Below are 12702 nucleotides of genomic sequence, written 5' to 3' on the forward strand. Positions count from 1 at the left end.
CGGGGTTGCCACTCAGATGGGCCATCCCAGTGGACCTGGAAGGTAGAGTTGAAGCCCAGGGCTGAGGGGCTTCTACCTAAAACCCAGAAAGGGTGGACAACACCCAGAATCTAGAGGGAAGAACCATTGCCCTGATGGTCTTGGAGAACAGTGGATTATTTTCAAGACTTGGGAGCTAATGTAATTTGTCCTGTTGGATTTTGGACTTGCTTGGTTCCTGCTATCCCTTCTTTGCCTCCGATTTCTCCTATTTGTAATGGAAATGTCTACCTTGTGCCTGTTCCATCCTTGTACTTTGGAAGCAGATAATTTGTGTTCTAGATTTCACAGGTTCACAGTTGAAGAATTTTTCCCCAGGATATGATACATCTAAATTCTAACCCATATTTGATTTAGATGACACCAAAAATGAGATTTTGGATTTGGAGTTAATTTAAGACTTTTGGGATGATGTGATGGGGTGAATGTATTTGGTATTTGGGAAGGACGTAAATTTTTGGAAGGCCAACAGTTGAAAAGTAATGGATAGAATAGTCTTCCCCCAATATTTTGTGTTGTAAATCCTAACCACTGTGATTATAATCCCATTTGGGAATGGGTTTTCTTTGTTATGCGAAGAGGCCATATCAGTATAGGGTGTGTTTTAAGCCACACCTTTGAGATATAAAAAGAGCGGATTAGCATAGAGAAGCAAGAAGAGATGGAGGAAGATAGACATCATGCCACATGAAGATCACCAAGGAGCCAAGGAATATAAGCTGAACAGACAAGGGCCTTCTCCCACAGCCAACAAGAAAGTAATCTTTACTCTAGAGCTGGAGCCCTGAATTTGGACTTGTAGCCTTGTAAAATCTGAGAAAATAAATTTCTATTTGTTAATGCCACCCATTTGTGTTATTTCTGTTATAGTAGTACTAGATAACTAAGACAGTCATGAAAAGTTTTATATAAAATGATCTGAGGTAAAAAATAATAGTCGAATTTGGTGAGTAGATTAGAATATTTGATGTATACAATTAAAAAAAAATTAAAGCTATTTCCACTTAACAACATACCCAAGTGAGATGAAGTGTCTTAAGTATAATATATTGGTAAAGTAAGAAGATTAACTAGTGACTGATATACTTCCAAATGCTCCTCTGTTGGCTTGTTGTACAGAGGTGGCTTGCATGTTGTTGTAATGCTGGAAGCTAACCAACTGGCATTTGAACTACCAGTTGGGTAACCCATGATGGACAGGTTTTAGTGGGGTTTCCAGACTAAGAAAGATTAGGAAGAAGGACCTAGCATCTACTTACAAAAAATTGGTCAGTGAAAATCTTATGAATAGCAATGAAACACTCTCTAAAGATGAGCCTGTCAGATTGGAAGTAACTCAAAATAGAACTGACAAAGAGCTGCCTCCTCAAAGTACAGTCAACCTTAATGACATGAATGGAAAAATGCTTTCAGGGTGTTCATTTGCTGATGTGACAACTAAAAACATGAAGAAACAGCTACAAACACCTATTAATAATTGAAACATGGAATGAACGAAGTATGAATCTGGGAAAATTATAAGTTTTTAAAAATGAAATGGGATGCTTGAAGATAGATATTCTAAGCATTAATGAGCTGAAATGGACTGGCATTTGCCATTTTGACTCAGATAATAATATGGCTTACTCTGCCAGAAATGACCAGTTGAAGAGGAACAGCTTCACATTCATTGACAAAAAGAACATTTCAAGATCTATCCTCAGATACAATGCTATCAGTGATAGAATAGCCATACACCTACAAGGAAGACCGGTTAGTATGACTATAATTCAAATTTACATACCAACCACTAATGCCAAAGGTGAAGCAATAGAAGATTCTCCCCAACTCTTGCAGACTGAAATTGATCAAATGTGCAATCAAGGGTCATTGATAATTACTGGTGATTGGCATGTGAAAGTTGGAAACAGAGAAGGGAAAATAGTTGGAAAATATGGCTTTGATGATAGAAATGACACTAGACATTGCATGACGGAATTCTGCAGGAACAGCAACCTATTCATTGGAAATACCTTTTTTCATCAATATAAATGGCGATTATGTATATGGACCTTGCCAGATGGAATACTCAGGAATCAAAGCGACTACATCTGTGGAAACAGACAACGGAGAAGTTCAATATCATCAGTCAGAACAAGGTTAGGGGCCGACTTCAGAATAGATCATCAATTTTTCATATGCAAGTTCAAGTTGAAGCTGAAGAAAATTAAAAATAAGTCCTCCACAAGAGCCAAAGTACCATCCTGAGTATATCTCACCTGAATTTAGGCACCATCTCAAGAATAGATTTGATGCATTGAACACTAATGACTGAAGACCACACGAGTTGTGGAATGACATCAAGGACATCATACATGAAGAAAGCAAAAACACATTATAAAGATAGGAAAAGAAAAAAAAAAAAGACCAAAATGTATTTCAGAAGAGATTCTGAAACTTGCACTTAAACATAAAATGAATGGAAGAAATGATGAAAAGAGCTGAACAGAAGGTTTCAAAGGGCAGCACAAGTAGAAAAAATAAAGAATAATAATAAAATGTGCAAAGACCTAGAGTTAGAATACCAAAAGGAAAATACACGTTCAGCGTTACTCAAGCTGAAAGAACTGAAGAAAAAATTCTTGTCTAGAGTTACAATACTGAAGAATTCTATGGGCAAAATACTGAATGATGCATTAAGCATAAACAGAAGATAGAAGGAATATACAGAGTCACTGTAACAAAAAGGATTAGTCAACGTTCAACCATTTCAGGAGGTAGCATATGGTAAGGAACCCATGGTATTGAAGGAAGAAGTCCAATCTGCACTGAAGGCCTTGGCAAAAAACATGGCTCCAAGAAGTGACAGAATATTACTTGAGAAGTTTGAACAAACGGATGCAATGTTAGAAGTGCTCGCTCATGTATGTCAAGAAATTTGGAAGACCTTGCCAACCTACTGGAAGAGATCCATATTTGTGCCCATTTCAAAGAAAGGTGATCCAACAGAATATGGAAATCATCAAACGATATCATTACTATCACACACAAGTAAAATTTTATTGAAGGTGATTAAAAAATGGTTGCAGCAGCGCATTTACACTGAACTTCCAGAAATTCAAGCTGGATTCAGAAGAGGATATGGAACCAGGGATATCATGGCTGATGTCAGATGAATCTTGGTTGAAAGAAGAGAATACCAGAAAGATGTTTACCTGTGTTTTATCAGCTATGCTAAGGCATTCAACTGTGTGAATCAAAACAAATTATGGATAACACTGGGGGAATGGGAATTACAGAACACTTAATTGTGCTCATGCAGAATCTGTACATTGATCAACAGGCAGTCATTTCAACAGAACAAGAGGACACTGAGTGGTTTAAAATCAAAAAAGGTGTGCATCAGGGATTTATACTTTTGCCATATGTTATGGTTAAGATTGTGTGTCATCTTGGCTGTGCCATGATTCTCAGTGTTCTGGCAGTTATATAATGTTGTGACCAGTTCCCTGTTGAGATTTGATATGTGATTACCCCCATGATGGGATCTGCTGTGAGTGATAACGGTGGGAGTGGGGCCTGTGGCAACTCACCACCCACTCAGCCTTCATCTCTCCACCCTTTGCTGCCTAGTCCTCCCTGCTGTCCTTGCCAGGGCTTTTGCTTGTTCTGGATCCTGCAGCTGGCTTCTGTTCATCTGACCTCTACTTCTTGGAACTTGAGCTAGTAGCTTACCTGCTATCTTGCCTGCCAATCTTGAGATTAGTTATGTTCACAGCCTGTAAGCAACAGCCCCACTCTCCAGCCTGCTGATTTTGGGTTCACCATCCCCTGCAGCTAAGTTAATCAGGAGAAGCCTCTTTCCTTCTGCTTGGACTTGGGACTTTACAGCCTCTAAACACTCTGTGAATCATTTCCTTGATATGAATGTATGTATGTATGTATATTTATACACTTCACTGGTTTTGCTTCTCTAGGAAACACAACCTAAGACACCATACTTACTCAATCTGCATGCTGAGCAAATAATCCAAGAAGTTGGACTACATGAAGAGGAATGCTGTATCAGGCTTGGAGGAAGACTCATTAACAACCTGCCATATACGGATGACTTGACCTTGCCTGCTGAAAGTGAAGAGGACTTGAAGCACTTACTGATGAAGATCAAAGACTACAGCCTTTGGTATGGATTACACCCCAACATAAGAAAACAAAAATCCTCACTACTGGACCAATACGGAACATCATGACATGAAGTTGGCAAGGATTTTATTTTACTTGGATTCACAATCAACATCCATGGAAGCAGCAGTCAAAAAATCAAAAGATGCATTGCATTGGGCAAATCTGCTGCAAAAGACCTCTTTCAAGTGTTAAAAGCAAAGATGTCACTTTGAGAACTAAGGTAAACCTGACCCAAGCCACATTATTTTCATCACCTCGTATACATGTGAAAGCTGGGTAATGAATAAGGAATATAAAAGAATTGATAGTTTGCTCATGGTGTTGGCAAATAATATTGAATTTTTTAAACCATTGACTTTCATAGGAAACCCTGGAGGTGCAGTGGTTAAGTGCTACAGCTGCTAAGCAAAAGGTCTGTAGTTCATATCCACCAGGTGCTCTTTGGAAACTCTATGGGGCAGCTCTACTCTGCCCTATAGGGTCACTATAAGTCAGAATGGACTTGACAGCAGCAGGTTTGTTTGGTTTCTTTGTTTTTTTCCAAAAGAATAGACCAATCTGTCTTGGAATAAACACAACCATAATGATCCTTAGAAGCGAGGATGCCAAGACTTTGTCTCATATACTTTGGACATGTTCTCAGGAGGGACCAGTTCCTGGAGAAGGACATCATACTTGGTAAAGTAGAAGGTCAGTGAAAAAGAGGAAGACCCTCAACCACATGGACTGATACAGTGACTCCAAAAATGGACTTAAACATAACAATGATTGTGAGAATGACACAGGTCTGGGCAGTTTCGTTCTGTTGTGCATAGGTTTACTATTAGTTGGAACCATCTCCGCAGCACCTAAAAACAATAACAACTGGTGTGTTTCGTCTGCTGAATATGATTTCATGTAGTAATGCTACATTTTACGGTATTAAAGGAATATGGCTTCATAGTGAATGATAAAAATAATGATATATTTCTCCTTATTGTCTATATATCTGTACTTTGAATGAATATTAATTTAATTGAATATTTTTAATTCACCTAGTTCCTTATCATTTTAAATTATTTTGGAAGAACTTACACAACTTCAAGAGGCAGAAATATGGTCCAACAATACGTAGAAGACAATTCTTTGTGCCATTTTTTCCAATAACTTTCTCATTGCTCTACAAATGACTCTCTAACCACTTGTGAAAAAAGTGTTACGGGCCTGAGATTTTACCCTTTTTCCTTCCTTATTTGCCAGAGGGAGAGTCTACTTATAAGCCAAGCCTCCTTGCTATACAAACATCCTTGCGACATTTCTCTAAAGAAAGGCAGTGTCTCTGCCCACACGGCATGTAGAAATGTGATAGACACATTGAAAATTGTCTTCCAATACCAATTCGCCACACCTCTTTTACCACACTTGTGCATTGGGTCCATATCACTGGTAAAAGCAAATAACAACTTTTGCATGCTACAACTATAAGTTTAGAGAACATTATCATATTTAGTTATTCAACTAAATTTTCTGATAAATATATATTTGTGTCTCTGTGTATGTGTTTTGTGTGTTGTTAAAAATAATGTACTGTTTTTTAAAAATCTAAAAATAGATAAAACAGACTATTGTTCACATGTAGTTTACAAATGGAAGCGGAAATTATAACGTCATGAAAAACATAAACTGGTAAAAATTAAGCAAACAAAATAGGTTATAAAATTGCTAAAAAAGAAAGAAAGAAAAGAAAAGCAGAGGTTACTACTGGTTGGAGTGATCAAAAAGATCTTCATGGAAATATTGGCCCTCTGATGTGGATGATGAAAAGCATTTTTATTGAGACAGTGGGTGGGCAGCATTCCAGGCAGAGGCAAAAGTATAAGAAAATAGTTTTTTTTTTCCTTCCTTCCTTCCTTCCTTCCTTCCTTCCTTCCTTCCTTCCTTCCTTCCTTCCTTCCTTCCTTCCTTCCTTCCTTCCTTCCTTCCTTCCTTCCTTCCTTCCTTCCTTCCTTCCTTCCTTCCTTCCTTCCTTCCTTCCTTCCTTCCTTCCTTCCTTCCTTCCTTCCTTCCTTCCTTCCTTCCTTCCTTCCCTCCTTCCTTCCCTCCTTCCCTCCCTCCCTCCCTCCCTCCCTCCTTCCCTCCCTCCTTCCCTCCTTCCTTCCCTCCTTCCTTCCCTCCTTCCCTCCTTCCTTCTCTCCTACCCTCCCTCCCTCCCTCCTTCCTTCTTTCCTTCCTTCCTTCCATCTTCCTTCTTTCTATCTTGCTTCCTTCTTTCCATCTTCCTTCCTTCTTTCCATCCTCCCTCCTTTCTAGTAAAGTCTTTATCTTACCTTTTTCTGTGTAGAATCATTAAACTTATGATGTTAAAAAAAACAACGTAGCATTTTAACAATCAGAAAGGCATGCTTTTTTCCTATAGGAATATTGTTGAGGGAAGCCTACTTTTTCCACTTCTGATGTCATTGATGTGTTTGTGATGTGTCAATGTGATGTGTTTTATACAACTTTATTAATTTTATAAATTATGCAACTTCCTATGTACATTATGAATATATAAAAATGATTCCATTTTACAAAAGTTACTGCAGGAAGATTAGACACAGGTATAAGCACTGGCTTACAATATGATTTTGAAAAACACTATTGATCAAGATGGTCATCTCTTCAATCAAGATGACCAATCAGACTGCAAAATAATCTAACTTAACTCCACAGTTGTGAACTCCGTGTGGTTTGAGACAGCAATTCTAGTTTTAGCATTTTATACCAGCTGACACTTTACTCATACATGCTGGGAGTTCAGCAAAAACTAAGATTGCAGAAGTCTGAATAGAAAGACCCAGAATACCTCATCTTCAGCAAGATAGAATGAAGGGTTTTCCTGGGGAAAAATGTCTCCACTATCACAGCTGGCAAACTTGATGTGGGAAGATATACTATTTCAGGATTCTCTCTTGAACTCCTTTTCATTACTTCATAGTGAGCAAAAGTAATAAACCGGTGAAAAGTAGAGGAAAGAAGAGGATGATTGAAGTCATTATTTTGAGCATATCTTAAATAGATATCATTATTCCTTCATTAAGCTTACAAATGTTAAATCAGAAAAAAAAAATACCTAGGATGGGAAAAATAAACCCAGCAAAGCAAGGATAAAAAGACTTAGGTGAGTGAGGAGGCATGATCTTGCTAATGTGCCGTTATTGCATTCTGTCAGCGCGTCTCAAACTATTCAGTGATTGCTTATGGCAATTAAAATAATCCTACATATTTTTCCTTCTGCAACATATACCACTAATGAACACCTGGAATCTGGAAGGGTTTAGAACAATTTTTACTCAAATCTGTAAGGGCGAAATAAAAAAAAAAAGAATTAAATATGAACATCTAAGAGGCTTTTTTTCCCCCCCCAATACACTCTTAACGATTTTATATAGTAGCCAATAACTTAATAACTAACATGCTCTGGACATGCTGTCAGGAAAGATCAGTCCCTGGAGAAGGACATCATGCTTGGTAAAGTACAGGGTCAGTGGAAAAGAGGAAGACTCTCAACGAGGTGGATTGACACAGTGGCTGCAACAATGGGCTCAAGCATAACAACAATTGTAGGGATGGCACTAGACTGGGCACTGTTTCGTTCCGTTGTCCGTGGGGTTGCTATGAGTCAGCAGCACCTAACAACAACTGAGACATTAGAAGGAAATCTTTTACAAATAGGTTTAGTCTAAGAGGTAAGAATTTCAACTTAGTCTATATAAACCAAACTGACTTCACTGAGAGGTTGATGAGCACATATTAGTCAAAGAAACAGTTATATCAAGGTAATTTAATTATTTAAATGACATATGTGATCTGGCAAAAATGAAAATATTTAAACATACTATGCCTTGTAGATATAAACTCTGGGGACACTAAAAATAATGGAGACAAAGAAAATAAACCATTGTGTATTGTGAAACAAGGTTATTTGATTACCTTTTTCTTATTGATGCACACGTATTTTTTGAAAAAAATATTAAAAGTGTAAGGATATTAAAAGTCTATCAACAACAACAAAAATTCACCTTAATCTATCTATATAAAACATGCCACACAAGTTTAATAATAAATAAACCAAGAATGAGAGTAACAGATTAAGTTTAACAATTTTTTTTTTTTCTTTTTTCCCATAGCCTGGGGTCTATTAGTGACATGTCCCATGCCATCTGTCCAGGGTAAACAGAAAACAGCAAAACCAAATCCTGAGTTCTGACAAATGGCTAAGTATGGCCACGCGTACACATAGGTTGTTGGACCGTATTTTATATATATACGTATTTTTTTCTTTAAGGACTTGCTTTTCCTAAATCAAAAAATATTTACTCTAGGCCTCCTAAAATTCATAGTCAAAACTTACGTAGTTGATTTCACATTACATTCTTGTATTTATTGTCCACAATTTTTGTGTTTTTCTTATTGTTTTCTACATTTTGCTACATAATCTATTCAACAGCTAGCTGTATTTTCTATCATATTGTTAATTTAATTGAAACAGTGTTTTAATAGAATCGAAATTGAAAGTAGCTGTTGTTTCCCTTTATAAAATGATGAGTACACTGTTATTTCTTTATACTTTTACCATGCTCAGTTCCAAATTATGTTGGTATATTACAATATTTTAAATCAAAATATTGTTATTTAAAATTATATAATGCCTCTGTATTTTAGAACTCTTTTGTTAATGAAAATGGTGTTGTTGTTAGTGGCCTTTGAGTCAGATCCAACTCATGGAGGCAATCTTTTTTATAACAGAGGAAAACGCTGCCAGGTTCCATGCAATCTGCATGATCTTTAATATATTTGAGCCCACTGTTGAGGCTATTGTGTCGGTTCATCTCATTGAGGGCTTTCTTCATTTTTGCTGACCCTCTACTTTACCAAACATGATGTCCTTTACTAGAGATTGATCTTTCCTGACAAAAAGTCCAAAGTAAGCAAGTTCAAATCTTGCCATCCCTGCTTCTAAGGAACATTCAGGTTGTATTTCTTCTAAGACTGACTCATTTGCATTTTTGTCATTCTGTGGTATATTCCATATTCTTTGCCAACACAATTGAAATATATAAATTATTTTCAGTCACTTTTATGATCATTCTTTTCAATCAGTCATTCAATTGCCTCATATGTATGTTTAAACTGAACAATGAGAAAAGACTGGAGAATAATTCAGAAGACTGATAAGAATAGTGATAAAAGTATTAATTGGCTTTAAGGTTTTTTTTTTTAATATTCAAATCGATATATTTTTACTAGTGTTCCCTAATTGAGTTATTTTGTTGATTCAACACTTTACCAAGATTCCAGTGTGGAACTAGTTATTTTCAAGATGGGTTCGAAGTTGTCCTGCTTTCTAAGTTCTTTTATATTTACAAGGATCTATTCAAAATTTCTTTCTGTTGCTATCATATGTGAAAAACTAACTGTAAAATTTTCCAGTTATAAAACTTTTCCCTAAAATATATCTTTATCGTATTTGCTTTTTTTGTGTGTTAAATATCCTACATAATGCCCAATTTGTGTTGTTCTCCTTTTTTTTTTTTTTTTTTGTAGCTAATCTTTTTTGGTGGTCTAATTTACTGTTTTGTGAGATTTTTTTTTTGGGAGATTCCACCTTTACCTTAAAATTTTATAATTTCACCAGCATAAGTCTGTGTTTACTGTATTTCACACAAATAATGCGTATCATCTGTATTTGTTTATCGGCTTTTCCCGCCCCTGCCTCCGTGAGTCATCTTCACAAATGCCATCATGCCAATCCTCTTCTAGAGGTTGTTGTTAAAAAAAGTTATCATAGCACACTTATGAAAATACTTCATGGGGGGAGGGCGTGGCCAGGTTGCATTATTTTCTTAAAAATACAGTAGAGTATTATGATTACTTTGAAAGAAATTAGAGGAGGCTTTTCAACCTTCAGGTCTGTTTTCTGTTCTACTCTTTTCATTTTTTTTTCCATTTTTTCTCATCTTCTTCCCCATTCAGAAAAATAAATAAATATACCCTGAAAATATCATTTATTTGAGTATTAGATGTCCATTCTTAGCCTGTAAACTTTCTTGTGTTGTATTTTATGTTCTCTACTTCTACATTCAGGAGCCCTGGTAGTGCAATTGTTAAATGCTTAGATGTTAAATGAAAGGTAGGTGGTTCAAACTCACCCAGCGGCTTTTTAGGAAAAAGACCTGGTGATCTACTCCTGCAGATAACAGGATAGGAAACCCTATGGGGTAGTTCCACTCTGGCATATGGGTTTACTATGAGTGGGAATCGACTCAATGGTGCCTAACAACAACAACCATTGTACCCTGTGTCTTAATTATCTAGTGCTGCCTGTAATAGAAATACCACAAGCAGATGGCTTTAGCAAAGAGGAACTTATTCTCTCACAATGTAGGAGGCTAGAAATCTGAATTCAGGGTGCCAGATCCAGGGGGAGGCTTTCTCTCACTGTTGGTTCTCGGGGAAGGTCATTGTCATTAATCTTCCACTGGTCTAGGAGCTTCTCAGCACAGGGATCCTGGGTCCAAAAGACATGGTATTCTCCTGGCTCTTATTTCTTGGTGGTATGAGGTTCTCCATCTCTCTGCTCACTTCTCTTTTATATCTCAAAAGAGATCGACTCACGATACAACCTAATCTTGTAGATTGAGTTCTGCCTCATTAATATAACTGCCTCTGATCCCACCTCATTAACATCATTCAGGTAGGATTTACAACACAAAGGGAAATCACATCAGATGACAAAATGATGAACAATCTACACAGTACTGGGAATCATGGCCTAGCTAAGTTGACACACATTTTGGGGAATACAATTCAATCCATAACACCCTGGTGATATTTTCATTTTTTTCCACATACTTCTAATTACAGTTTGTGCATTGTGAGTTTTTGGTTTCTTTTACAGATACAGCTATAGGTATAGTTACATTATTTTTCTCTTGTATTCTCATTTTGACCTTATTTCTAAGGAGTTGCACTTTTTTTTTTTTTTTTTTTTTACAAACCTCTCATTTTTGTCCCACTACTTCCATTTCATTGCTGTTGTTGTTAGGTGCAGTCAGTCAGTTCCAACTCATAGTGCCCCCATGCACAACAGAACAAAACACTGCCCAATCCTGTTCCATCCTCACGATTGTTATTATGCTTGAGTCCGTTGTTGCAGCAACCATATCAATCCATCTCTTGAGGGTTTTCATATTTTTCACTGACCCTCTACTTTACTAAGCATATCCTTCTCCAGAGACCGATCTCTCCTGATAACATGTCCGAAGTATGTGAGATGAATTCTCTCATCCTTGTTTATGATGAGCATTCTGGTCGTACTTCTTCCAAGACAGGTTTGTTGGTTCTTTTGGCAGTCCATGGTATATTCAATATTGTTTGCTAACACCATAATTCAAAGGCATCAATTCTTCTTTTGTCTTCCTTATTCATTGTCCCACTTTCGTACGCATATGAGGCAATTGAAAACATTATGGCTTGAGTCAGGCACACCTTAGTCCTCAAAATGACATCATTGCTTTTTCACTTTAAAGATGTCTTTTGCAGCAGATTTGCCAAAAGCAATTTATTGTTTGATTTCTTGACTGCTGCTTCCATGGGTGTTGATTGTGGATGCAAGTAAAATGAAGTCCTTAGCAACTTCAATCTTTTCTCTGTTTATCATGATATTGCATATTGGTCCAGTTGTGAGGAGTTTTGTTTCCTTTATATACAGATGTAATTCATTCTGAAGACTGTCATTTGATCTTCATCAGTAAGTGCTTCAAGTTCTCTTCACTTTCAGTAAGCAAATTTGTTATCACAGGTTGTTAATGAGTCTTCCTCCAATACCGATTCCAAGTTCTTCTTCATATAGTCCAGTTTCTTGTATTATTTGTTCAACATATGGATTGAATAAGTATGGTGAAAGGGTACAACCCTAACACACACCTTTCCTGACTTTAAATCGTGGAGTATCCCGTTCTTCTGTTCTAACGACTGCCTCTTGATCTATGTATAGGTTCCTCATGAGCTCAATTTAGTGTTCTGAGATTCCCATTCTTCACAATATTATCTATAATTTGTTATGATCCACACAGTCAAATGCCTTTGCATAATCAATAAAACACAGGTAAACATCTTTCTGGTGTTCTTTTTGTTTCAGCCGGGATTCATCTGACATCAGCAATGATATCTCTCATTCCAAGTCCTCTTTTGAATCCAGCTTGAATCTCTGGCAGTTCCCTGTTGATGTACTGCTGCAACAGCTTTTGAATGATCTTCAGCAAAATTGTACTTGCATGTGATATATTTCCACTTCATTATATTATATATAACCACCTCATGTTATATCATTTGATTTATAGAGTTTGTTTTCTTGAGTTTTATGGAAAAGTCAAGGAAAGATTTTCTAAAAGTATTTTTTTTCCATGATAAATACATCTTCGCCTCAAATTTTCTTAAAAATCTTCAGCACACTACCCTTCTTTCATGGGTTCTCTA

Source organism: Elephas maximus, chromosome 24 (assembly GCF_024166365.1).
Source record: "Elephas maximus indicus isolate mEleMax1 chromosome 24, mEleMax1 primary haplotype, whole genome shotgun sequence".
Taxonomy (NCBI): Eukaryota; Metazoa; Chordata; class Mammalia; order Proboscidea; family Elephantidae; genus Elephas; species Elephas maximus.